This window comes from Hesperophylax consimilis, chromosome 6 (genome assembly GCF_061612785.1).
Source record: "Hesperophylax consimilis isolate HC1 chromosome 6, BYU_Hcon_1.0, whole genome shotgun sequence".
Lineage (NCBI taxonomy): Eukaryota > Metazoa > Arthropoda > Insecta > Trichoptera > Limnephilidae > Hesperophylax > Hesperophylax consimilis.
This window is the reverse complement of record NC_142841.1, coordinates 38,147,795-38,175,115: the sequence shown is the minus strand read 5'-3', so window position 1 is coordinate 38,175,115 and position 27,321 is coordinate 38,147,795. Positions and strand designations below refer to the sequence as shown.

General features: G+C 34.3%; 1 protein-coding gene across 1 annotated transcript in view; it reads left to right on the top strand.

The window, feature by feature from the left end:
* The window catches only part of LOC149423316 (disks large homolog 1-like), a 469,358-nt gene that overhangs the window by 14,670 nt on the left and 427,367 nt on the right, over positions 1-27,321 (top strand). The window lies entirely within an intron of this gene.

Below are 27,321 nucleotides of genomic sequence, written 5' to 3'. Positions count from 1 at the left end.
TAAAGGTTTGCAGTCCCTGCCCATTGCTCAAGCCAATATACTATCACTACCCAGAAAAGGCATTAACACAAAACGTTTGATTGTTGAATTTCTGTGTACCCGTATAAGGAAGTTCCCTTAACCATTCTTTTGTGGGAACAGAATCAGTTATTCGTCACTGTCACCCTCGACATGGCGGCTTGTCAATTAGCCACCCACCCCATCCCATTCCGGTTCCCCTGTCACCCAGGAGGTTCCGCTATAAGATTAGGGGGTGGTTGGGGTGATGCGAGATATCACGTGGTTTCTGTGTTTGTCGGAGCTTTAGAATTCAATTCAATGAATTCGTTAACGCTATCGATTGACATACGAATCAATGCCGTGTTCTATTCTTGCAGAAGCAAAATAAACCTTATTCCATATCGCATCGTATTCTTTTTTTATTAAAATCGAAGTAAATCAAATTTAATAAAATGTAAAAAAGAATAGACGAAAGGTACTTTGGTTTTGAAACACATTGATCTTTTTTGATTTCATAGTAAGTGGTGTTAATAAAGTTACTTATTTTATTCAGATTAAAATGACGCCACAAAGAATAAATTGAAGAAAAAAAAATTAGTAATTTAAGTTTTTTTACACTAAACACGAGCAAGAGGCCCTCAAGAAAATGATTTCTCTCAGGGTCTATCTAATCTTTTGGGATGCTGTGTGGAGGGTCTTTTTTAAGGACAAAAGGGAGAGGAAGTTCTGGGAAGTTAAAAGGTATGAGGGTTGGGTAGGAATCTAAAGATCAGTATGTACAGGAGCAACAGAAGTATGCATACATCCCCCCCACTACGGCGCAAGGCGATGGGTCGAGAGACCAGGTGGAGAGGTCAAAGGGTCTCCCCAAACCAGCCTCTCTCGTTCTGGTACGCCACGCATCTCGTGTGCAGGCGAATCCTGAAGACACCTCCCCCGATGATCCCGGGCACCCTGCTAAATCACCATGCATATTGAACCGTTTGGAGTGACCTATAGCAGATATGTTGGTTTTCCAATAAATAGTTTCCGGGGCGGCGGTACCCTAACCCGCCTCTCAAATTAACGTCGTCTGGATGTGGCATAACTACGATGGCTTGAACTCAGAAACAGTGGTCACAAACGTAAAAACTAAAATACTTACAGAGCTTAATAACAACATTATTCAATTTGATTTAATTTAAAAAAAAAAAAATTACTAATTGCAAGAGTTGCAATTTGTAATTCTGTACTGAATTTTTTTAATTAGTCGCCACTATTTTATACGCATGAACTAAGATACCCACTCACAATTTTCGCCTTTGTGGGATATGTTTTATTTATTTACTGTCTTATATTTAATGTTATCATGTATCTATGTACCTGTATGCATCAAAAAAACTTTGCCAATAAAAAATGGAAATAAAGCCAAGGTTGTGACGGGATATAGTTTGTCCTCGGTGAGTCCTTGTTCAAAACGTGGGTAGTAATAATATGATATTTTTCCATAAAAAGTCAACTTTCTCAGGACTCAAAAATATACGAAAATATTGTTATAAATATTTTATTTCACATTTTAGCAATAAATACCAAGAAGCAGTAGCATATTCATTTCAATTTTCTTCTTTTCGGGTAATAAAACACGCTCTGCAATTTTTTATTTGCGAATATTGCAATACGTTTATATAATTCCCTCAGGGTCTACTATTTCATCTTTGGGGATGCCGTGTGGAGGTTTTTTTTAGGAAAGGAAGTAAAGGAATTACTGGAAAGGTCTTTTTCAAGGAAAGAAAGGAGAGGAAATCTGGGGGTCAGTGTATCCAGTATTAACGGACGTGTGAATCCTTCCCTCTTACTGCGGTGCAAGGCAGTTCCGTGAGAGTTCTGCTGGAGAGGTCAAAAGGTCTCCATAAACCTGCTAGATGCATCCGCCGCCAATACCCTGACAAACCTCACCCCATGAACCCAGGCACCTCTGTTAAGTCACCAATCGTAGCGAACCACTTGGGGTAACCTATGGCAGAGGTGCCATAGGTTACCTATAAATTGTTGGTCATCCAATAAATGATTTCTGGGGTGGCGGTACCTATAACCACCACCCAAATTTGATAATATATAATTGATACAAAGTAATCATTATACATATGTAGGTATTGCAACAAAACATAAATAAGAAAAAAATGATGGTCCTGCATAGCTGCCACATGACTACTTGTCTGCATCGTCTTCATTCTAATAATTGTGAATGAAAAGCTGTGATTTTGTTTATGGAGGTTTTCAGAATCTTTTTTAGTTGTAATTTAACTTTTCGTGCTATTTTGTTAGCTTTTGGGAATAAGCTCTCATATAAATCATTGTATCCCCCTTACTGTCATGATAAGAACACATTTATGAAACCAAAGGTTCCAACCGCAATTTGAGAAAAAAATATTAATTTTAAATTGTGTTTATGTGAATCGACAAAAGGTTACCACAAAGCACTCTTTTCAGGGTGAAATGCCTAAAACTAAAAAAAAAGGTGGCAATAATGTTTTTATAATATTTTATATGAAACGACAAAACGTGAGGTGGCGATAATGTTTTTTATATGAAACAACAAAAAGTGAGGTGGCGATAATGTTTTTAATATATTTTTATGTGAAACGAAAAAAGTGAGGTAAGTTATAATGTTTTTATTTTATTTTTTTGATTTTTCATTAACAGTAATTTTATTTTAGTGTTTAGATGAAAAAACATGACGTGAGCCACTTATTAAACTTTTTTACGTATGCATTTAACTTTTTTAAATTTAAAAAATTATGATTATTTGTTATTATAAAATTTGAGAGCGGATTTTACCACTTTTCAAAACCAGTTTTTTTTTTGTTTTCGGATACGTTCCATTTATTGGGATTTTATTTCAAAGAGGAAATACCTACTCCGACCTTCTGACAGAATATGGGGTTAAATGTTTTACATTTATTAAATGCGTCTTATCCTTTCTGGTAACTCAATAGTTTCACTATAGGGTGTTTGAATTATTTTTTATAGACGGGAGTAAACTTTCTTTTAGTTTTTGACTAAAAGATGATCAAAAGAATTACTTCTATCCGAGGCTTGGTAAACTTTAACTGAAATAAACTGACGATTAAATTTATTCAATGAAAGTGTTTCTTTAAAGACTTTTCTCGCACGAAGTCCTTCAAACAAAGCTTTTGATCCTTGTATAAAGTTAGTGCGAATCTTAGCATGTTTTATTCAGGGCACATAGCAGCCAGTGCGAGAACACGAAGCTAGTACCAGTGTTCATCCTATTCTTAACCACTCGAGTGCTCGTTCAACAACTGGAATATCAGTAGAGTGATTGGCTTTTGAGTTCTGTCTGAAATGTTTCGCCCTCATTTAAAAAAAATCATACGTCTAAATTTTAATACGGAGACTTATTATAGTGCCATATGGCCAATGAATTCACTTATATTTTACCGATTATTCTATATTTTTAGGATTTACAAAAAAAATTGAAAATCGTACATGCGTGAACCCTGCGAGTCAAAAACGTCATAATATGGCGTGCCATCACCCAAGACGTTTGGTAAACTCGGCATAATATGCCGAAAATCACTCGAGTGGTTAGGTAAACCAAAAACAGGCTGGATTCACTTTGCTTGATCGGAAGGTCGACTGCCATTTAGTTAAGCAAACAGAAAACTTAAGCCATTTAGAAGTGGGTTGAATTTCATCACAAATGTTTAGCCTAAGTTTGGTTAACTAAGCTGAATTCTCTATTCATTAATGCTATATAAATATGAATATCTGTTTCCACTATTTTATATATATTCTTATTGTTCTTCGTTGGTGAAGGTCAAAGTAGGATGCTGAGGTTATCATCCAATCGACGGCATCGGAAGTCTCTGACGAATAAAGTTTTGAAACATGTCGATTATTTTAATTAAATACTGATGTATACAAAACCTATTTATTGTATTTACATTATAATGACGCTACGAAGAGAAATTGCAATTTTTGATGAAGCATGTATTATAAATTTATTTGTTTACACCCTTAGGTCTTTTATATAAAACAAGTCTCAAAACATAACATTGGTTCAAAAAAATAAATACTTGTATAGTGAAAATAATATTTTTTTATTCCCACCAACATATGGGATAAGCAATTTATTTCATCCACATAAGTTTCATAGAATATTTAAAATAGGATAGGAACAGTATGGATCGATGTAATACTCGAACGAAACGCAACAAATATAAATAGAGAAGAAAAAATCAACCAGTAAAAAAAAAAAGATTTTTTTTAGCATAAATACATCTATTTTTAAATGTCTTACTTGTCTCACAAATGCCGATCGGGTAGGAATGACATTTATTTCGTATATTAACTGATGTCTTCGTAATATGTATACGTGATTGCCACAGTGTTTTCAACCAACATTTCCTCTGATATCGTAAGTATACCTGACTGCCACCATCTTACACGGAACTTAACTAACAAATAAAATTCCTTTGGTTGACCTAAAACAGAACTTCGCTATGCTCAGTCGATTAAATATTTTTTAGAAAAAGCGAAATATGAGTAGCGGTATTCATATTTTTTATGCGTGAAAACGGTTGGTTATTTTATATAGCGCCATTATAGTGAAACTTCACCCGCATAACGCATTAAAAAGAGACAAAAAATAACAAAATAAATGCATATGAAGTTAAGTATAAGTATATCAAAAGTTTACTACTTACCTATAATCGATGTTAAATAATGGACTCCGACGTAAAAACGTTTTTTTAGAAAGCAGTCACTTTTGGGTTTTGCCATTAATGAAAATAAAATAAATACTTTTTTTATAACCACGATTTTTATTATTTATTTAATTTGTTATGAGTGACCTGTTTCATTCAGCATCTTCAGGGTACAATATTAGACTAATAAAAAAATTTATTACGTGTGTTTATATATATATAAAGAGTGAGACAAAAGATAAAAAAAAATAATCTTCCTCAGAGTGACCAAGCCATGAGAGCATGAATTAAGCGTAAGAGATGAAATATGTATGTTAGAGGAAGCACGCTCATATTAAAAAAAACGATAATAAATTAGCGAAATAGAGAAAATATTTAATAAAACACCACTAATTTGCAATGTATCGATATTAATTTAAAAAATAACATATACATTTTGTTATGATGCAGTTGCGTTAAGTTATGTTACTCTGTTAATCAAGTACTAATTTTATTTTTCTTTTCCGCGGAATTGTCTATGGTTTTTTGGTGCTACCAACACTCCCGCGGAAACGGAGGTCATGCAAGTCACTCCCTGGAAAGCAGCGAGGCGGGACTGCTTTCCAAAGACAGTCGTATATTTTTATAAGCAAAGGCCACAATCTATACATCTACTTAACTAATCACGATAATATATTTGGTCGTGAAAAAATTAAACCATATCGGTAAATTTCATGTATTAACTTTCTTGAATGGAAAATCTATTCGAAAGGGGTAATATAAATTGACGAGAACCCTTTTCTTTCAAATTCTTGTAGATCACACTTCTAGGGTTTACCTGTTCAATGGTTGACCCAATAATTTATATTTTACGACGTATGTGACGCACAATCGCGATAATTAAAGCGTATTATTTCCAATCTATATGAGAGTCGTAAAAGGAAAAAGCACGTCGTAGAAAAATGGGATGGCACAATTATTTTCGTCTCTTGTGCACATTGCAATAGATTGATCGGATCCAGCAGAATTAAATGGCTGACAAATAAGACGGGTTAGCTACCAGATAAATTTAGGAATTAGAACCGGATTAATGATACTATTACTAGGAACATAATAACAGCATATGTATTTTTGAATAGCCATTTACTAAATTTATTTTCTCATTAAATTATACTTTTATTCAGAACAATATATTGACTGAGCGCATGAAGTCCTGTTTTAACTAGACTATTTAAATTTTTTTACACATTTCATCGGTCTGTGAATTGTTTGTTCTGTTCCCGTTTTTCCGATTTCAAGATGGTGGCCTTTTTAACCTGTCGTATGTATCCGAATATAAGTAGGAGATTCTGGAGAAAATACTTATGGTAGATTAAACACTACTAGCTGACATGTACCTGGCGTTGCTAGACTTTCTCTACTTTTTATAAATATAATATGTATGTTTTATATTCATATTATCCTACAATACTCTATTTATCTTCCATAATATTTGTTTCTTCTTTCCAAATACAACAATTTTAAAATTTTTAATTTCGTAATTATTTTTTTACTTTGTAACCAAGTTATATTATTTTTTCGCAAATGTAGACTCCTCTTCCATCCACAAGCAAATGATATCAATGGAAGTGTAGTATACATTAAAACAGTTTAACTTTTAAAAATATTTAAAAATGTATTTATGTTATGTTAAACTGTTTGTTTCCCCCAATAAAAAAATTAAATAAATAAATATATATACTTATACCTTTCGAAAGAAATTCTCTAAATGGTAGTGAAAACCTAGTTTAGAAGAACTAAGCGCATGAGATGCGGATAGCGACTTTATTTTATATTATTTAGAGATTTTTATTACAAATATATTATGAACATATTATCTGGTAAAGCGGTACAATTTACATAAACATAATTTTACCAGTAAACAAGTCAGTTATTAGGAAAATATAAGAAAATTTATCATCGGCGCACGGTTAATGGTTCAGTAAAAAATATTTTATCAAATCTGAAATTGACGTTATTTCACGATGGCCATTGGTTCCCCATATGAACGTTTGTTCTCCACCAATGACAGAGCTAGGATTTGAATAATTATGTTTAAATCCGAATAAAAGTGTAACCACCGCCCGCCGTCACGTCAGTGAAATAGACCCTCTGCTCTGTAGTGACCACGTCCAGTTTTTTTTATTTTTTTATTTATTTGTTAAGACATACACAGTACAATAAGATATAGTCAGATATTTTTAGTTATTACATAGTTGTAGTACCTATTACGTATGTCCATAAAATATCATTACGTAATTTCGCCTGAGATTGTTATGAAAGGAAGGAAGTGTGTGGATAGATTATATATTATATTATAGTTTTAAATTGAAAACAAGAATTATAATAAGCTCAAGAATTGTAATTGACTGTTAATAAATAGGAGTTTTGAAAAATGATGTGAAAATATTTTTGAAATATGTCATGCTAAGAAATTTAATAAGTTAGTTTTGTATGTTAGAAAGGAATAATGAAAGATGTCTAAATGTAGTAATTTTTCGTAATGGGTGTAATTACTGAGTTGTTTGCTGCATTGGTATTGTTGGCTTTAATATGAAATAGTGCAGTGTGCCTGGTACGCCTCGTTGGAACATTTAAACTAATGACGGATAGCAATTCGGGACTATCTATTTTATTATTTAGCAGATTATGTAGAAACAACAGGTCTGACAATGTGCGTCTTTTTTGTAAAGTTAACATATTATTTGTAGTATTGTTGTATTTCTTGAGTAAATGTTTCGAAAATTTATTCTGTATACTTTCTACTAAATCTATGTATACCTTATATTGAGGATTCCATATTGTGGAAGCATACTCCAGTGGACTTCTGACCAATGAACAAAACAAAATTTTCAGAGTCTTAGCACTTTTGAAAACTTTGCATATTCTTAATAAGAAACCTAGCATTCTGTAGGATTTTGAAATAATGTGTTCAATGTCAGTCATCAGTCATCAATGTCAATCAGTTGCCAATTGTCTATGATTTGACTCAATAGCCGTTTTTGACAGCACGGTAAATAATATCAATATAGTGTCAATAAAACAACCTAATAACATAACCCGCTTAAAAAAACAATATATAGTGATACGCTAGACAAAGTGGCAGTATGTGTGACGGTGGCAGTGAAATTAATCATTTGTAAATTGAAATGCAAAAAGAGTATTGTCATTGTAACCCAAAATCAACTTTGGTGAAAACATACAATAACCATAGACAATACAAAACTATTTCGCCATAGACAATTTACATAAATTAATATATACTTAGGGGCATTTTTGTTCCAACATTAATAAAAATATAATTAATAAACCAAAAAAAAAAAAAAAAGAAATAGAAAATGGCAAATACAAGAGGAAAGGGAGTTATAACGGAAACCGAAGAAAAATTTAACATTGATAAAATTATACAGATTATTGAAAAAAAATTTGAATCCATGAAAAAAGAAATTATATCAAAAATTGAAAAACAAACCCAGGACACTCAAAAAAGCATTGATTTTATGAGTAGTCAGTACGATGAACTAATAAAAAAACTAGAAATAACAATTCTACAAAATAAAAAAATTGAAAATGATTTTGAAAACATAAAAAAGGAACACCAGGAAAAGAATATCATTATTAAACAACTTGAAATAAAAATTTCAGACCTCGAATACAAATCTCGGTCTAATTTCTTAGAAATAGCGGGCATTCCCCAAAAAAATGGAGAGCAGCAGATGGAGATAGTAAAAAGAGTTGCGGCGGCGGCAGGAATGGAAATCCAGCACAATGATATAATTTATATAAAAAGGACACATGATAGAAGGAACAATGCGCCACCGAAACTGCTAGTGGAATTTGCGGAAAAAAAGACAAGAGACAATCTTCTTTCTAAAAGGAAAAATATTAATTATGCAGCTATAAAAGATATCTCCACCGAACCAATCTATATTGCAGAGGAATTGAGCCCATATCAAAGGGAACTGCTCTGGAAAACGAAAAAATCTGCCAATGAAAAAATGTACTCCTACGTTTGGTTCAAAGATGGAAAAATAATGACGCGAAGAATGCCAACCGAAAAAATAATTTATATAAAACATGTAGATGATATAAAAAATATTGTATAACAAAAGGGCACAAAAACGATTACGAAAAAAAAAAAAAAAAATGGCTGACATTATATTAACCTCGGAACCAAATGATCTATCGAATTTAAATAACAACTCTTTCAATATACTACACAAAAACATAAGAAGCATAAGAAAAAATTTTGATGAATTGAAAATTTTATTGAAATATTTAAAAGTTAATTTTCAAATAATAATACTTACTGAATGTTGGATAAATCATAAATACATGAAATTGGAAATTGCTGGATATACAACCTACTCAAGTATGAATAGCAAAAAACAAAATGATGGTGTAATTATATACATTAAAAACGAAATAAAAGCCGAAGTTGAAGAAATTATTATCACAAATGCCAATTGTTTAAAAATTAAAATCAGTAAAGAAAAAGCTATATTAGCAATCTATCGATCGCCCTCAACAAGAAACATCGACCCATTCCTTAAATCCGTAGACGAGGAACTCTGCCTTCTTAAAGAAACGAAAAACATATTTATTATTGGAGATGTAAATATAAATATTTTAGAAAATGGACACCCTAAGCGAATTCAATATCTGCAGATGCTAGCATCCCATGGACTGGAAAGCTTAATAAATGTTCCTACTCGAAAAGTGGACAACAGTGAAAGTTGCATAGACCATATAATGAGTAAAACAAAAGACATTACTCAAACTGTTGTATTTAATTCAACTATAACCGATCATTATACAACTATGCTTTCAATAAAAATAAACAAGTCAAATAAAATGAAGAAAAAACCATTAACAACAGAAAAAACAGAAATCAACTGGAATATCATTAAACATAATCTACAATGTACCGATTGGAAAAAACTGCAAAGTATGAACAATACAAATGATGCATGGAATTATTTCATAGAACTTCTTCAGAATAATATACTATCTAATACCACAAAAATTACTAAGAAAATCTCACACAAAAATATACATATTAAACCATGGATTACACAGAATGTTATAAACTGCATAAGAAAAAGAGACGAGTTACACAAGAAACTTAAAAAAATTCCATACGATATACACATGTTAAGATACTACAAAAGAAACATTTGCAAAAAAGTTATTATGTGTACAAAAGAAACCTACTATAAGAAAAAAATTGTAGATTGTAAACAAAATCCCAGGAAAATGTGGCAAATAATAAATGAAATAACCAGTTCTAAATCTGCCAACGTTACATCAATTGACGTGCTGAATATAAACAATGTTCCCAGGACATACGCTGATAATCCTGACCAAATACTTGAATACGTCAATAATTTTTTCATAAATATAGGATCAAATCTAGCAAAGCAAGTTACAAAATGTAATGAAGATGTACAAATAAACGAACCACCTGAGCAAAGAAATCAGCTCAATTTTAAACAAATTACAGCTGACAATATCAAAAACACAATTTCTTCTTTAAAATCAAATATTTCTTCGGGGGAGGACACAATCTCAACCAACGCAATAAAATATCTCTGTAAAGAACTTATCGAACCACTTACATACTTAGTCAACATGTCTATAACGAATAGCATATTCCCTACAGCCCTCAAAAAAGCGATTGTTATACCAATATTTAAACAAGGATGTAAAAATGACATAAACAATTACCGACCAATAAGCCTACTAAATGCATTTTCAAAAATATTGGAAAGAACACTAAAAAAACAACTCTTATCCTACTTAGAAGACAATAAAAAATTATCAAAAACTCAGTATGGATTTAGGGAGAACTTAAGTACTAGTGACGCCATAGAAAAAATTACCGATATGATCACTAAAAGTTTAGACAGTGGAGAAAAAACTTTGGCAATCTTCATAGACTTACAAAAGGCTTTTGACACAATAGATCACAAAATACTTTTTTCAAAACTTTCAAAAATTGGTATGTCATGTACAACACTAAAATTACTAAAAAGCTATATGACGGAGCGTACACAGAGCGTCCAAATTAACAAGAGAAAAAGCAAACCTCTCCTAATCAACCATGGAGTACCACAAGGAAGCGTACTAGGTCCGATATTATTTTTAATATACATTAATGATATCAGTAACCTAGAAACAAGAGGAAAAATCATTAGTTTTGCTGATGACACAGTAATTTTATTTAAAGAAAAAGATTGGATAAATACCTACAAAGAAGCTGAACACGGACTTGGTCTCCTGCAAAACTGGCTTAAAAGAAACTCCCTGACGCTTAATGTCAATAAAACAAAATATCTGACATTTTCTAAAACAGCCAGAGGGCAGCCGTCAGAGGACCTTAATCTCAAATTACATTCATGCCAAGGAATTTATCAAAAAAATCAAGGCTTATCATGCCTCTGTCCCACTATAGCACACTCCAAAAGCATCAAATATCTTGGAATTGAAATTGATGATAATCTCCGTTGGAACTCACATATAGATGTAATTACAAAAAAACTAACCAGGTACATATACTTCTTTAGAAACATTCGCAATATCCTCAATATAAACGATATTAAAAAAGTATACTATGCTTTGTGTCAATCACAAATAGAGTACGGAATAACTGGATGGGGGTCTGCTTTGAGCACTCACACAGAGCGGCTCAATATAGCACAAAAAGGAGTATTAAAGACTATACTGAAAGTTCCGCTTAGAACTCCGACAGAAGAAATATTCAAAAACTTCAATGTTTACAATGTACAGAAACTATATTCAAAAAATATTTTATTTAAACTGAAAAAAAACATATACGAATACTCCACTGCCCAACGTAAATACACAACCAGGGCAAAAAGCGAAAATATCCTGATTACTCCCAGTTTGAACACATCCTTTGGACAGAGAAATAATAAATTCCATGCTATAAAATTGTTCAATGCTCTACCAAATGAAACCAAAAAAATAAACGAAATGAGTATATTTAAAACAAAAGTCAAAACATGGCTTAGAGATCAAAGTAATAATCAACTTACAAACATTATGAAGACAATGTAAATACAATTCAAAACTAAATACAAAAATTTAAGAAAAACTACAGGCCGCCTCAGAACAGGAAACCCTAGTGAGGAGGACTGTGAAAAAAATATACTTATATTATACTTTAAACCTACACAATGTACAAATTTTGCTATTGATATTAATAAAAAAAAAAAATGTGCTTGTCAAAAATTAATTTGCTATCTAAGTAAACACCTAGATCTTTACACGTAGACATAGGTTGTAAAGGTTTGTTATGCAAGTTGTATGGATAGATGATTTTGTTTTTATTTCTAGTAAATGTAATCGAGTGACACTTAGATATGTTTAAGGACAATAAATTTGATTCACAATATACGCACAAATTATCAAGATCGCTTTGCAATTCCATACAATCGGGTAAACACTGTATAGCTTTATAAATTTTCATGTTATCCGCGTATAAAACAAAGTAACTATTTTTAAAGCATACGTAAACGTCATTTATATAAATATTAAATAAGAGTGGTCCAAGATGCGACCCCTGGGGCACACCTGAGACGATTTCCGTTAAGCAAGATGCAAAACCATTGACAACCGTGATTTGGTGCCGATTATTGACGTATGATGCGATCCATCTATAGAGGTCACCGTGAATTCCTAGACCTAATAACTTTTGTAAAAGAATATAATGATTAACACGGTCAAATGCTTTAGAATAATCCGTATAAATGGCATTTACCTGGCATCGCATATCCATTTGAGCATGAAGAAACTTTGTAAAAAATGCAAGATTTGAAGTTGTAGAGCGATTTTTCATGAAGCCGTGTTGATTATTTAAGAGTGAGGGTGAGATAGTAGAATATAATTGATCATAAACAATTTTTTCCAATACTTTACTTAGTATCGGTAATTTGGATATAGGTCGATAATTCGAGACATCATTTTTGCTGCCATTTTTATAAATTGGGGTAATCAAGGCTGTTTTCCACTTGTCGGGAAATGTTCCTTCAGATAGCGATAGTTTGAAAATAACAAAAATGGGGGGTGTCAATTGTTTACTACAATAATTTATGAAGATCCCTGGAATTTGATCATCCCCTGGTCCCTTTTTGATATCAATGGACTTAAGGTATTTGAATGTGATATCTTCATTGATCTCGATTGAGTTGATTATGCTATTTGAATTAGAGCAAAGACTGGCATTGCTTGTATGTGCAGGTTGAGCATTCGAAAATACAGATCCAAAATACTCAGAAAATAAGTTATACAGTTATTTATTTTGACGTAATTCAGTTGTCAATTACAGCTCTGTAATGACCTAGCAAGGTTGTTACAGTTCACCGAATCCGTCGTGGAAAAGTGAAAATTCATCTCAAGTAGTGTCTTTGCCGGGATATGATTAATGTCAAGAAGTGCCTGTTATATTTTACTGTTTTATTGTACAAATTGACCATTGTGTGGTTCTACTAAAAACCGCCAGAAGAATTGCTGCCCTGAGTACGCTTTATTGTGTAATAATGATGTGGGGCATTTAAACCTAAATAAATGGCAGAGAGGAGAACAAAATTCTTTTCTCTGACCCATTCAAGTATCGCAAAATAACCGCGTAAATCTCGATAATTCATGTGTCTGTGACCAATAATCTCTTTAAGTTAAGGTTTCACAAATAAAATCACCAAGAACTCGAAAATTACAAAAAATCGCGCAACATACATGTGGGTGATTGGGTAGTCATGGAGATGCTGAACTTCTAGACTTCCCCTTGATACTATTTTTTGGGACATCTTGTATCCATAATATATTTAATTTTATTTTTTTACAAACTAAGAACGTTTTGTACATTAAATGAGTTACATATCAGAGCAAACTGCACAACAAGAACCAGTGATGAAGTGTTGACCGTCTGGAGTAAGTAAGTAAGTATTGAAGGTAATTGGGATGGGAAAAAGATGGGGAAGAGAAAGGTGAAGGAGTACCTGACTATTCAAATCCGGTAATAAAACCCCGCTAAAGCCCTTTTCAAGCTACGTTTAAATTCTGAATGGAGGTCTTACACCTAGGCAATTCTGAGAGTATATTTCACTCTGGAATGCGCGAGTAGGTGCTTTGTATTATTTTAAACAAATTAATTGTCAATAATTGGAATATGAGTTGAGTGATTGGTTTTATAGTTGGAAAATTCTCGCCACTATTTAAAAAAATCTTACCTATGAATTCCAATAGGTAGACGTATAAACTGATTATTTTGCTATACAGCCAATAAATTTACCTACATTTTAACATTTATCCTATATTTTTACGGTTTATAAAAAAAAAATTCAAAAAATAGTGGCGAGCTTTATAAAGACGCGAAATCCGCAAGTCGAAAATGGCGTATTATGGAGTGCGATCACTCAAGACGTTTTGCAAGAACGGCATAATATGCCGAAAATCACTCGAGTAGTTCAAAGCCATTGCTAAAATTAATTTTTCGGAAACATCTTTCGATCTCAGTAAGGCCTATAGAAAGATTTGGATTGTTGTATACATTGACTGAATACAACATACATCAATGGTTGTATACAATCAAGAGATTACAAAAATCCTAGTTCAGCTGAAATTTGATATTTTTTGCTTTTTCTAATACTTCTTATATTCATAAAAAATAACTTCTTTGAAAAATAAGCTTCTTGTGTAACGAAGAATTCCTCTAGGGTTCCTTAAAAAGCATTTCCACAATATATTTTCCCCGAGAGGTAAGGAAGAATTGATATCTTTCGTATGAACACTGATACTACTTTATTAATAGAATATATCGGCATCACGTATTTACTGGGATTATTTTTGGAGTAAGGAATATTCTTGAGAAATAAGAAGTAAAAATCTTCTTCCAAAAATCTACCTTTAAATTTTTTTTAATATCTAGCAACAAGTATTCTACCTCAATAAATATTTTACAAGAATTTCGCATACCTGTGAATAGTCACAAGATAATTCTTGACAGATCAGTTGAAAAGGACAATCAATATAATTTTCTTAATTGCAATTATATGTAGGTTCTTTATCGTTTGTCGGAATTATTGTTATAATCTACGGCATAATATAAATATTATACCGCCGCCCTGGGAACCATTTATTGGATGACCAACACCTCTGCCACAGGTCACCCCAAGTGGTTCGCTACGTTTGGTGACTTAGCAGGGGTGCCCGGGTTCATGGGTTAAGGTTTGCCCAGGTCTTGGTGGCGGGTGCGTCGGCCCACCTTCTGCGTGGCGGGCCGGTTGGGAGATGCTGGTTGAGGGAGACCCTTTACAACCGGTTACCGCTGTCCGGGCCGCTCGATAGTACAGGGGCCCGACCCTCAGGCTCACGACTAAGGGTGGGCTGCCCCATCAGCGAGTGTAAAAACCCCGCCACTGCTGTTGTGCCGGTTCGTGACCGGAGGGGACCCAGCAGCAGCGTTTGGGGCGCATTGGATGCCCTCTCCAGCCGGACTCTCCCAGCCTATCGCCTAGCACCGCAGTGGGTGGGCTGGAACCAAACGCTCATCACTCCTGGACAGCCTGAACCCCATATTCCTACCCACCCCTCACACCTTTCCATTCCAGACCTTCCTTTCACTTCATACCCTTAAAAACAAAAAAAAACAAAAAAAAATAAATTAAAATCATGAATATACATAAAAACAAACATAACATCTTTACAGCGGCGAGTAGCAGGCGTCCCCGGTGCGGGCCAAAACTGTTGGTAAATTTTGCCAACATTCGCGGCCTGCACACAAATTTAAATTCCGTCCATCACCATCTTTTGTCCCAACGTCCCAACCTTCTTTTCCTATCCGAAACTCAGATAGCCGAGCCGCCAGACTCCTCCTATCTGGACTGCCCGGGCTTTACCCTCGCAAGCAAATTCCGACTGAAAGGAGGAGTCTGCCTCTATAGTCGAGCTGACGTCAACTGTGTGCGACTATTGAGTCTGGAAAACTCCAGATTCGACGTAATGTGGGTGCGCGTCAATCTTGCCAGTACGGCAAGATTCTACGCATGTCTATACCGCTCACCGAACCATAGCGAATCAGACACTTCCGAGCTCTTCAAACATTTGAGCGATACTATTGATGATCTCTTGCCCCGCTACCCTTCGGCCGAGTTTGTTGTTCTGGGGGACTTCAACGTTCATAACGAACCATGGTTGAAGTTCTCAGGCCCAACGGACTCGGCTGGCCGACAGGCGGAATCCTTTGCCATTTGCTACGGATTAGAGCAATTGGTTCAGGAGCCTACAAGGGTTCCTGATGTCCAGACTCACCGCTCCAATCTGTTAGACCTATTCTTAACTACTGTGCCACACAGTTATAAGATTGACGTCACAGCGCCTCTGGGATCATCTGACCACTGCCTAGTGACGACATCAATCCCCGTTAGCCTCAGACCAACCAATGAGAGGCTGAGGAGAAAAGTGTGGCACTATAGGTCAGCAGATTGGTTCGGTATGCGGGCCCATTTCAATGCTTTTCCGTGGTCAGCTGTTTGTTTTCGGACTTCGGACCCTTCAAGATGTGCCCAGGAGATTGGTGAAGTCATCAATTCGGCGATGGATGGCTTCATACAATCGACTACTAAAGAAACTGGTGTGGGCTCAAAGCCATGGTTCAGTCGACAATGCTCCGAAGCAGTTCGACGAAAAAACGCGGCTTACCGAGCCTACAACACATCTCGAACGCCCGAAAGCAGATCAGCATACAACAAATCGGCAAAGGAATGCAAGAGAATCATCAATAGGTCAAAATTCGAACACGACCTGCAGATCAGCAAAAAGCTGGCTGCCTGCCCGCATGGCAGCAGAGCATTCTGGTCGCTTGCGGGCTCAATAGGTCGAAATTTTTGCAAACCCAGTTTGCCACCTCTTACCAGACCTGACGGCTCACTAGCAAACACCGCCACCGAAAAGGCAAACCTTTTAGGGAAAATGTTTGCGGAAAACTCGACCCTCGACGACGGGGGTGCTGTTCCGCCGTCGGTTCCTCACTGCGGCTTCTATATGAAAAAGCTGAGGATCCGGCATCGGGATGTACTCCACGTCATACGGGGGCTCGATGTTAACAAAGCTAGTGGACCTGATGGAATACCTGCCCTGGTATTGCAGAGGTGTGCTGCGGAAATAGTTCCAGTTTTGACAAAGCTCTTCAAAATGTCCCTGAAGTGTGGCACTGTGCCCTCTGGTTGGAAAAAAGCGGTAATTCACCCTATTCCCAAGAAAGGTGACCGCTCCAACCCGGCCAACTACCGCCCCATAGCGATCACATCAGTTCTGTCCAAAGTGATGGAACGTGTGATCAACGACAAACTGCTCACATACCTCGAGAAGAACAAAATTATCAACGACCGTCAATACGGATTCCGGCGGAACCGCTCGTGCGGTGATCTTCTCGCGTATGTGACGCATGTTTGGGGGCGGTGCCTGGAACGTCACGGTGAGACCCAAACGGTCGCACTAGACATATCCAAGGCCTTTGACCGGGTCTGGCACCGAGGACTTGTCAACAAATTGCATTCTTACGGACTTCCCGCATCCCTGTGTACGTGGATTGCTGACTTTTTAAGGGATAGGTCGATTCAGGCGGTTGCTGACGGTTTCACCTCTTCCTCGCACTCCATAAATGCTGGCGTCCCACAGGGATCGGTTCTGTCTCCGACTTTGTTTTTGTTGCACATCAATGACCTTTTGACATGTGCACCGATTCATTGTTACGCGGATGACAGTACAGTTCATGATAGCTTTTTGTTTGACAAGCCCCCAAAGGGCACACAAACTCCAACGGCTCGGAGGGCTTTGAAGCAGAGAATGGACGGTTATCTCGAGAGTATTTCCTCCTGGGGTAAAAATAATCTCGTCGAATTTAATGTTTCAAAGACCCAATCCTGTCTGATTACGTCTAAAAGGGATCCAAATGATAATCTAGTCTCCTTCAACGGAAGCAATCTTCCGAACAGGCCTTCCATTGATATGCTTGGTGTAACTATAAGTGACCAGCTCAGGTACGGGGGCTCCATCGAAGCTAGAGTAAAGTTGGCCTCTCAGAAGCTGGGCGTACTGTACAGGGCCCGCAGATACTTTAATAGTACACAACTGCTCACCCTGTACAAATCGCAAGTGCGCCCTACTGTCGAATTTGGCAGCCATCTCTGGTCTGGAGCCCCAAAATACCTGAAAAAAACCCTTGACTCTGTGCAGAAACGGGCGGTCCGTTTGATAGATTCCCCAATCTTAACAAACGGACTGCAATCTTTAGAGCACAGGCGTCAGGTAGGTATGCTGTCCTTGTTCTATCGGTATTACAATGGAAGATGCTCTGAGGAACTAGCGTCATTGATCCCTTCGGCACCGGTGCGTAGTCGGGATACACGCCAAACGCGCGCCCAACATTTGTACACAGTTGACACTTGTCACATGAGAACGGGTCGCTTCTATGATTCGTTCTTAAGTTCACCAGCTCGGCTGTGGAACGAACTGCCGGCCTCTGTGTTTCCTCCCTCCTACAACATGGGACTCTTCAAGACCCATGTTCACTCCTTCCTCTCCACAAAAAGACCCCCCACACAGCATCCCCAAAGATGACATAGGCCCTGAGGGAAATTATTTTCTTCAGGGCCTCCTGTGTGGAGTAAATATAAAAAAAAAAAAAATAAAAAAATCGGTAACAATTTTGAAAATTATCCTTAAACACTAAGCAAATTTGAGTTCAATCTATTAGATTTCGCGCAAAAATATCTGAGGCATATTACAGAGAACCGAAAATAGTATGATTGACTAGCGCGGAGCCTTAAAAAATCAAGGGATATATATTTTTTAAATGCTGTTAAAATATTATTTTATAGGCGGGTACCTGCTTTATAGCTTTTTCTGCAAATATTATTAAGAAGCAGTTCGAATTTTGAAAATAAAACTTAAGCTAAAAGCATGTTTGAGTTCATTAAACGTTAATTATTTCACTTATGAATAACGCATATCACGTACAATCGAAATTAGTACGTTTGACGAATCATGATTACATTGAAATTTTTCGTTAATTATACTGAAATTGCATTTATTAAAATGGAAATTTTACAAAATTTAATTTTATTCCTTCCATGTATGATAATTACAGAAGTAATAAAACCTACATATTATTCGATTCGTATAAATCACCGATTGCCTGGTGATATATACGAATATATATATTTTTAAGCCATAATATGTTTCACTAGAGTTCTTTCTATATACGATTCATACATTTTCCTGGAAAATAGGAGAAAATGTACGAAAAGGTTGCGCCTAGTTGGAAGAGCAAAGAAAGAAAATTATATATGAAGTCTGAGTTACTACTTCTGCAAGAACAACCTGGTGTCGCTTCGTCCTGTAGAAAAGTAACCGTAACTAACGCCAAAGAGGTTCTAAGATATTTTTCTAAGCATTTTGTATTGTGCTTTTTCTCAAATACGTATTATTAAAATTAAAGAATTTATTTTTAAGATGGGACAATATCCTGAAATAAAGCCAGAATCTTAACAACGTAAGTGAAGCAGCCGTGCACAAAAATATGCCAAGCGCGGCCCTAATTTATTGGACAGACCTGCGGTTGAATTTTCCCTATCAAATCTCTTAACTATAGTGGAAGTCTTAACGACATAAGCGATGAAGTCGTGTAAAAACAATATTAACCGCGCGGTCCGGCGTAATGGACGGACCTACGGTAGATTTTACCTTAGCAGGGCTGGAAAATTGACCTTTCCGTGGGGTTTATTTGAATTATTTCTGATGAAGATATTAATTAAATATCAAATGTTTCAATTGAGTGATCAATTGAGAAATTACTAATTCATCATCTAGAAAAATAAAATATACCGCTAGTTTTATAGTTGAAAAACATTTTACTTAAATTTCAAACCGTTTTACTTATAATATTTTTATGGTAAGGTTCTGTTTGTATTAATTTAAAATAGAAATAAAGTTTATCCGTAGGGACCCTTCTAGAAACATTTGAGATTTTTTCATGTTCAACAAAAATAATTCAACTATGAGCCTCTAATAACCCCCGTTATTAGAGACGTATGTCGCTTTAATTGTATAAAGGTATAAATACCCTCTGTTTAAAAATAATAATGCAAAAACCTGCAATCATAATATTTTTTGTAGGCTTACCTATTAATTTGGCCACCTACTGTAAGTGGTGTAGCTAAAGCGGCGGTGGTTGAAATCTGCCGTAAGTTTGCACAAGCTCATCTGTAAAGGCTTATAACTTATATCGCTGGAAATCTTTGATTTCATGGGTATAACCTTTTTGTATTTTTGTTCAAACTTTATCAAAGCAATAGAGTAACAGTAGAGTCTGGAGAAGAGACACAATACCACAGCTAAAAGAATTGCTTTCAATCAGTATTTTTCTGTTTTAAAGTAAAACAATGGTTTGAAATACGACACTTAACCTGAGTGCCTTTTCTCTAATTTTCGTATTCATTGAAAAACAATTTGTCTCCATTTTGTTCGAAAGCAATCTATTTGCAAGGTATTGTGATCTTTTCCAGTTACGTTAAGACGCGATCAAGAAGTTGTGGTCCATATAACAGGGGCTCGTGGAGCGCAACTAATTACTGGAACAATCGTAAATCAGCTCGAATCTCGAAGCTGAAAACCCGAACTACACTGACCAAAGTTTGGCAGCGCGTCGCGGCCAATAGCGAAGGTGGATTTATTGGCTAGCGGGTGGAATTGTAAAAAGAATGTTTTCACGTAACGACGGAACCAAACGTGGTACGGCCGCTCGTTACGGGACGTAATTTGAAAGGAACAAACCAACAATTAGATGAGGAGGTCACGCCAAGCTGAAATGTCAGATCTCTCAAACATACACATGATTTAGTACCTCCTTGTACCTGCTCAATGAACGATTGTTTTTTTTTGTGTTTTTCATTTAATATTTTTAAAAGTCGATACGTATCTAGTCCGTTTCTTAAAACAGGGGTGCTAGGATTTTTTAAATGTGTATATATATAAGAGTAAACGCTATATAAATGAGATCCCTGACCATATCATTTGTTCGTATTACAAGTGAGTATATGTGGAAAGAATGCAAAGCGTATGTTACCATACTGAAAAATAATATAAATAACAATTATATGGCCCGTACATATACGTCAGAAAGTCTAAATATACTCGAGAAAGTGAATGGTAGAAGAAGTACGGAATTCAAGAGGAACAGCAACACAATTACGATGACAATGGTTTTAAAACAACAAGCCCCGACTCTACTAGGTAATCGTATCGATGACACGACTACGATGACAGCTGCGTTTAGTTCACTGATCCGTTCAGATGGTTCTGATCCAGCAGAGCGGCAGGGAACACATTATGGACACGAAGAGACCACGGCGAATCATATTATATAAGAAATAATCATATTATTAAATTAAATAATTTTTTCTTCATATGAAGCGGTTACTTTGTGATGTGACATTATAATTTAAAATTAAACAATTTTTGGTTTATCATGGTGGCATATTTAAATAATTTCTTGTCTTTTTTGTTTAAACAAACTGGCGCACTTTGGACGGAATGGAAAAAAAACGCGAATTAAGTGGTTTTTGCAAATGTTAATTTTTTTAATATTTATATTTTTTTTAGTGTAGTACAATAGTTTCTGCATTTTATGTGTTAATTTAAATATGTCAATAGGGCTTGATGGAAGTTTGGCAACGCTGCAAAGTGTGTCGTAAGTTGGATGTTCGACATCGCGTTTTTCAGTTCACTCCTACGCGTGAGCAGAGACGGTTCACAGTGGACGGAATGAAGAAAAAACAGGAATTAATTGTTTGCTGGCTAAATATTAGTGCAATATTTTTTTTAAATATAATTAATGAATTATAACTATTTTTAAGTTAAAATATATAAATATACTCTTATGTAGAAATTTCTTCATTAATTGTAGTGAAAAATTCTTAATGTTTTTGTAAAATGTAGGGCTCAAAATGTTAGAACCTGCCGCTATGTGGTATTTTTGTGTTACGTAATTAATTAAAAACTCTTTTGATTTTACAGAAGTGGCATTTAATATACCCCGTTCTTTTAATGCCTCGAATAATTCTCTCCGGGGAATGCATATAGGCCTTCCTGAAAATAACAAAATTGTTCAAGGAAGGACAAAAGATGATCACAATTTATATATGACATTAAAGGTGAGACTTCAGTCTACAATACTTATATATTCATAAATGGGAACAAACGATGTTTTGTTTCTAAATGCTAATTGAAATATGCATTTTAACAGCAAAAAAATTCAAAAATAGTGTAAAATTAGATGTTAGTTCAAATCTCACACACATGATATATGGATATATAGTTTAGTAAATTAAATTAAGAATACCTTGAGGAATGTCAGCCATAACAAACTTTTGTAAATATATCCAAACGTCACTTATTAGACAACCGCACTTTGGACGGAATGGAAAAAAAACGCGAATTAAGTGGTTTTTGCAAATGTTAATTTTTTTAATATTTATATTTTTTTTAGTGTAGTACAATAGTTTCTGCATTTTATGTGTTAATTTAAATATGTCAATAGGGCTTGATGGAAGTTTGGCAACGCTGCAAAGTGTGTCGTAAGTTGGATGTTCGACATCGCGTTTTTCAGTTCACTCCTACGCGTGAGCAGAGACGGTTGTCTAATAAGTGACGTTTGGATATATTTACAAAAGTTTGTTATGGCTGACATTCCTCAAGGTATTCTTAATTTAATTTACTAAACTATAAATCCATATATCATGTGTGTGAGATTTGAACTAACATCTAATTTTACACTATTTTTGAATTTTTTTGCTGTTAAAATGCATATTTCAATTAGCATTTAGAAACAAAACATCGTTTGTTCCCATTTATGAATATGTAAGTATTGTAGACTGAAGTCTCACCTTTAATGTCATATATAAATTGTGATCATCTTTTGTCCTTCCTTGAACAATTTTGTTATTTTCAGGAAGGCCTATATGCATTCCCCGGAGAGAATTATTCGAGGCATTAAAAGAACGGGGTATATTAAATGCCACTTCTGTGAAATCAAAAGAGTTTTTAATTAATTACGTAACACAAAAATACCACATAGCGACAGGTTCTAACATTTTGAGCCCTACATTTTACAAAAACATTAAGAATTTTTCACTACAATTAATGAAGAAATTTCTACATAAGAGTATATTTATATATTTTAACTTAAAAATAGTTATAATTCATTAATTATATTTAAAAAAAATATTGCACTAATATTTAGCCAGCAAACAATTAATTCCTGTTTTTTCTTCATTCCGTCCACTGTGTGGCGCCCTAGGAATTCATTAATTATTCGACTAACTTAAATATAATAATGTAGTGACAACTTTTGAAACTCAACTCTCAGAAATTATCTTCGAGTTTTTGACCACCTTTAGATTTCTATTAAATAAATAAAGAATCCTTTATTATAACTTAAAACTAAAAATACTAAAAATATATGTCGTTAACTGAATTGATTTTCATTTGCATTATAATTTATATTATTCAACCTTCTTTTCATAAAACCGATCCTTTTATCATTATAACTATTACTTATTAATCTTTTTTCAAAGTATGACTTTACATGTGAAACCATTTTACGGAAAGACACTTAACAGCTATTTCTATTTGTTCTGAAAAACAGGCAAATATCTGACAGAATTAGTTGTGAATTTCGATTAAAATAATAATGTCTTTCTCGAATTTTTTTCTTCAAAAACGTGGTCTTATTGCTTTACTTTGTACAGTTTTCTCAAGTGAACCAAATAGAGCTTTTTCCGATACGGTCCAGCAGATTCATCGATAAAACATGTTTGGGATATTATATAGTCAGTATTCTGGCGCTTGTCGCACCTTTCTTAAATTGTTCGCCTGTAACAATAAGATAAACCAAAAACCGGCCACTGCTCTAAGCTACCGAGGCAACCAGCAGACCCGCTGTCGGTGACCAATACAAGGCTGTACAGTATTATATAAAATGCTTACATAATCTCGTTTTCGGTGATAAACCAATATCGTGTATTACTTTGCGTAAATGTACAGATGTGTGTATTATTGTTGACTTTCCTATTCATAGCCTGATGATTTGTCCTACGATTTGACAGTATATGAATAGGTTTATCAAAAACTATTGATGTGAATTACGCTGCAGGATGAAAATAAGTAAAGAAAATAATTGGCAAATCTGGACGGAAAGGCTAAATGACGTTTGACTCCGTTTAGCCGTTTGATACTTTCAGTATATGATTTTTCTGTTCGGATTGTAAAAAAAATACTTTTTTTGCAAATATAGATATTATTGTTTTAAAGACTGCTTTAATTATTTATATGCATTCTTGGGGAACAGCTGCGCGGCCTTTTAAATAATAGAAAAATAATTCAAAATATCCTCAACAAAATTGAATAATAAAAAAAACATCTAAATGTATAGCAAAAATCTAGTATGCGTGTGAGCTATTTAAATATTTTTTTTTAATTTATAGAATACAGGCCATGAAAGAATTTGATTTTTCGTTATTTTAGGGGCAAATTTTACATTCTTTTTGTGAGTATCAATTATCTATTAAAATGTCCTGAAAACGAAATATAATAAAATTTAAATAAACAACCAAAAAAAGGCTTTTATTTGGGTCGAAATTTAAACTTATATGTTGTGAAAATTTGGTCTTCCAACACAATATTTGGAATTTAAACCAACAATATTTTTTTAAATTTTATGTTTTACTATACAGTGGACAAATTGTTTTCTAAATAATTATCATTTACTCAAAAAGAGATTGCCAAATCCGTCTCTAAAATCATGAAAATCCGTGTGTTAAGTTTATAATTAAAAAAACACAAATAAATACAATAGCTCACATCCTAATTACACATTGATTTTAAAATGTGTATTTAGTTTGGTTTTGTATTTTGCCTCAAATCCACACAAAAAATTACGCTTTGTATGAAAAAGGCCGCGCAGTTGTTCCTTTTAAGACGACTAGTTTCAAAATTGTTTCTAAACTTTATCAGGTTAATATACAATTAACTGACTAAGTTATGTACAGGAAACATACATTCAAAATGTTTTGCGTATGTGTTAAAGAGATAATAAGAAAGCACCCAGGAGAGTCACTTCATCAATGTCAGTGTTCCTCAAAATGTCCAAAATATGATCGAAATATATTGATGTCTACTAAACGAAAACTGTTTCACAAAAAAGCTTTCAACGTTATAAGTTTTAACGCCATCTTATCCAGAACCCTAAAGTTATTTTATCTGTTATTTTAGCATCTTACCAGCTCAGTGCCTTTCTTGCTCTCACCCTTTATTTATCCCCGGGGTCCGATTCGAGGCCTTAAACTACGGTATATTTGCGAACTAAGCGAATGGAAAAAAACAAAAACCATTACGTTTGTCACAGATCTCCGAATACCTCCACAGCACCTTTCAAAGGTCTCTTTCTCAGAATCAGGTATCAGCTAGGCAGGTGATAAATATTTATTCAGGCGGAGTTGGGACGGTTACTCTGTTTAGCAAACATCCTTTCCCTGTGACAATTGTGTTTTTTTAAAGATTTATAAAGGAAGCAGGATGTTTTCCGATTCAATGTAACAAAACAAAAATAACAACACTCTAATTTCGACACAATTCGTATGGCTTAAAATCTGGATAATTCAATAATTATCCTTGCTTTCACGGTTCTAACCTTAGCGAAGTGTAATCTATGAAAAACAAAGCTCGTCTTTCATCATCATGTTATTGACTTTAATTTTTTTGCATAATATATTCTATTAAAAGATAAAAAGTCCCAAATATTTGTTTGTATTTCTGCAAAAATTGATCAAACATTTTCAAAATCTAACTGTGTCCAAAATATTTTTTTTTCTGCAAAAATTTTTTAAACATTATCAAAGCTTAAGTGTGTCAAAAATATTTTTTTTGTATTTCTGCAAAAATTGATCAAACATTATCAAAATTCTAAACTCTTTCTTCAGCAGATAAATAATTTATTCCATTGGTCTGTATGGTTCCAGAAGAACAAGAGATCCAACAAGAAATCTTAAAACTGACATGAGTATTCCTTCAAGTAGGTCCCACTTCGAGGGATTATCGTTTAATTAGTTTTATCCATATTCTAAATTAGCGACAACTTATACTTATACAAGAAATGATTTGGAAAAAAGCCATTAGAGAATTCCTATCCGTGTTTTGGATTTCATGTTTTGCATAATTTGCAAAACCTAAAACATACAAAATGATAAACGAGATTTTAATATCCATTCAGAAACGTGGATTCTAAAAACGTCCGTAGACTTCACGTTATTTGGTATTCTAAACAATATAGCATTTGTGGAGCCAATCGCCTGGAATGCCTGATAAATAAATATGTCGATGTAGAATAATGCACCGAGCAATAAAGTGACACAGCAGGGATGCACTCCTAAATTTTCCGGTGCCGGAACGTTTGATTTTATATTATAGATGATTACAAAAATATGGTCCCAGTTTTATGAAAAATGCACTTTCATTGCAAACTGATAAACGAACTTTTGTTGCTGAATTAAGTTAAGGAAAAATTTATATGATGATATTCAAAATATAAAGCCGTTTTAATGCAACTATTAATAATTAAGGTAAGATTTTTTAATCAATCATTATTTATTATTAATTTGTCACTAAACGTGAAGTGAGGATTACGAATTACACAAATCATATAAACAATACAATTAGTACATAACTGAAAGTTTGAATATATTGTCATTTAATAGTTGAAACATTTTGAATTGACAATGAACTCAAATTATCTTTGAATGAATGTCATTTTCATAGTTGGAATCAGATGTTTGAAGAATTCAGTGATTCGTTAATTACCTGCCTATAACATTTTTTTTAATCCTTCAAGACAGTGTTAGCGACTCTCAAATGAAAATTTGAAACATAAAATTCAAAAAAAGATTCAGTCGCATTTAAGAATCGAACCCAGGACCTCCGTTTTGCCTGGGATTTGCTCTACCACTAAGCTAATCCGACCCTATCCCTTTCGGTCATATTTTAATGTGTCATAATTCTACTAAAAGCATCAGCTTCACTTTCATTAACCAACCAACTATCTAACCAACCATTTGCACGTTTCCCCGCAGGGGTAAGCAGAGAAGACGAACCAACAAACAACTCGGTCTTTGCACACACTCCTTGCCTCATTCACATTCACACATCGTATCATACCGCATATTTTTATTGGTTGCTACCTTCATGTATGATTGCAAGATTCATCCCGGACTAAATGCAATCTAGAAAGTGTCTTTATGAATAAAAATCCGTTTTATTGTGCGACATCTATTGACTTTTCTACGTGTCTAATTCTTAGATGAAACCAAATAGTTTTCTGATTATTCTGTTTCAAATTTTCGACTGAGAGTCGCTAATATTGTCTTAAAAAATATATATATTTGTATATTTTATTTAAAAAATTGGAACTTATTTGTCAAAAATCAAGATGTCAGACAGCCATTGTGATTTTTCACGGGTT